Source organism: Tenrec ecaudatus, chromosome 2 (assembly GCF_050624435.1).
Source record: "Tenrec ecaudatus isolate mTenEca1 chromosome 2, mTenEca1.hap1, whole genome shotgun sequence".
NCBI classification, from domain to species: domain Eukaryota; kingdom Metazoa; phylum Chordata; class Mammalia; order Afrosoricida; family Tenrecidae; genus Tenrec; species Tenrec ecaudatus.
This window is the reverse complement of record NC_134531.1, coordinates 253,046,549-253,049,318: the sequence shown is the minus strand read 5'-3', so window position 1 is coordinate 253,049,318 and position 2,770 is coordinate 253,046,549.

Genomic DNA, 2,770 nt, shown 5'->3' with positions numbered 1-2,770 from the left:
GAAGATCTATCTGACATCAGCAATGACATCCCCTGTTCCATGTTCTCTTATGAATCCAGCTTGAACCTCTGAGAGTTCCCTGCCAATGTCCTAATGAAATGTTGCTGGATGATCTTTGCAAAATTTGACTGGTATGTGCTTATCTGTTACGTTGTTCTATAATTTGAGAGTTCTGTTGGGTTACCTTTCATTGGAATTGGTACATATATGGATGTCCTCCTGTCAGTTGGCTAACTAGCCATCTTCCACATTTTCAGGCTTAGATGAGTTAGTGCTTCCAGTTCTTCGCCAGTTTTACTTGAAACAATTGAGGTATTCCATCCATTCCTGGAGCCTTGTTTTTGGCTAATGCTTTCAATGCAAATTAAATTTCTTGCTTGATCACCATTGGCTCTTGCTCATGTGTTACCTCCTGAAATAGTGGAATGTCTACTAGTTCAGTGCATTCTTCCCTTCTGATTTTCTAATTCAAGGTCTTTGGAGATTTCATTCCAATATTTGGCTTTGACTTCTTGAGCTGCTCTTTAGAATTTTCTATTTAACTCAGGTTTCCATTTGCTTTAGCTACTCTATAATTAAGGGCAAATTTCAGTCACTTCTAATATCCAATTTGATCTTTTCTTTTGTTCTTGTCTTTTTAATGACCTTTTGCTTCCTTCATGTGTAATGTCCTTGATGTCTTCCAACAACTCATCAGGTGTTCTGTCATTAGGGTTCAATGTGTCAAATCTGTTCATGCTATGTTCTCAATTTTCAGGTAAAATAGACTAAAAGTCCTATTTTGGCGTTTGTGGACATTTTAAAATTTTCTGTACCTTTATCGTGAATCTACGTATGACAAATTCATGGTATGCTTCTCAATTAGCCCCTGGCCTGCTTTTAACTGCTGATATTGGGTTTCTCTATCATTTCTTCCCAAATAATTAGTCAATTTGATTTCTGCGTATCCCATCTGGAGAAGCCATTTGACATAGGTTCTATTAGTACTGTTTAACAAAGGTATTTTGTATGAGCAAATCATAGGTTCTGAAAATTTCTATCACTATATTTGCTAACTACTATTCTTTCTCTTTCTCTCTACATTTTTCATCCATATAGCCAATGATAATCAATGCATTTTGGTTGCAAGTTTGATTAATTTCAGACTGAAGTAACTGATATAATTCTTTAGTTTCCTCATCACTGGCATTTGTGGTTGGTGTGTAAATTTGAACAAGAGTTATATTGATTACATTTCTTTGAAGGTGGATAGACATAAATTCATCAAAGATAATATTTTACTTAATGATTGCTTTTGAAATGTCTTTTTCTGACAATGACTGCCATTCCTTTTCATTGTTTTATGATTTTCTAATTCAAAATGGTCTATAATTCGAACTAGAAAAAGGTTTATTAGCAGCATGTAATATACAGATGGTACAACCTTGCATGCTGAAAGGGAGAAGTTGAAGCACTTGCTGATGACAAATAGAGGATTTACCCCTTCTTGTGGATTATAACTAGATGTAAAGAAAAGCCAAATCCTCACAACTGGGTCAATAAATAACACCGTGAATAACAGATATTTATTCAAGCTTGGACCCAACATCAATACTAAAGGAAGCAGTAGTCAAGAAATCAAATGACACATTCCATTAGGTAAATCTGCTGCTCACAACCTCTTTAAAGTGTTGAAAAGAAGGATGTTACTCTGAGGACTACCCCTAACCACGGTATTTTCAATTGCCTCATGTGCATATGAAAGTTAGACATTACGTAAGGAATACAGATGAAAATAAATTCATTTGTACTGTGGTGTTTGAAAAGAATATTAAAAAATACTATGGATTGCCAAAAGACCTGGTACGGAAGAAGTACAGCCAAGATGTACCTTGAAATTCCATGGATTGCCAAACAGATTTGTCTTGAAGAAGTACAGCCAAGATGCTCCTTAGAAACAAGAAAAATATGACTTCATCGCATATATTTTGGACATGTTAACAGGACGGCTCAGTCAGTGGCAAAGGACAGCATACTTGGTAAAACACAGGGTCAGTAAAAAGAGTAAGACCCTCGACAAAATGGGTTGACGCAGTGGTTGCAACAATGGACCCAGACAGAAAACCAATTGTGAGCATGGCCAAGGACTAGGAAATGTTGTACATATGGCTGCTATGGTTTGGAACCAACTCAACAGCACCTCACAAGAGCAACAACAACCCTTCGTGACCCTTCCGTGTTGGTCAGTTTAACATACTATGGTGGTGCTGCTGTGATCCTGGAAATTCTGTCCAAAGTATTTCAGATACCGGTAGGGTCACCCCAGGTGAGCATGGTTCAGAAGAGCTTCTAGATTAAGAACAGATGATGAAGACAAGGCTCTCCACTTCTGAGCAATCAGCCACTGAAAATCATTGGGACAGCAGTGCAACATAGTCAGAGAGAGAAAGCCTCATGAAGAGTAGTGAATGATTGTCAGACACTATGCCAGGAAGTGAGTCTCTCAGGGCACTTAAAAAGTGAGAACTACGCTCTCAAAGTAAAATCAATCATAATGACATGGTAGGGCAATATGTTTTGGACCTTCATTTGCTAATGGGCCATCACTTAAAATGAGATGAAATAGCTGAAACATCTATTAATAATAGAAACTAGAATACATGATCTGTGAATCTAGGAACATTGCAAGTTATCAAAGTTAAATATAATGCCTAGAAATTGATATACTAGGCAGTAAGCTGAAATAACTGATATTACTGATATTAGCAATTCTGAATCAAACAATCATATA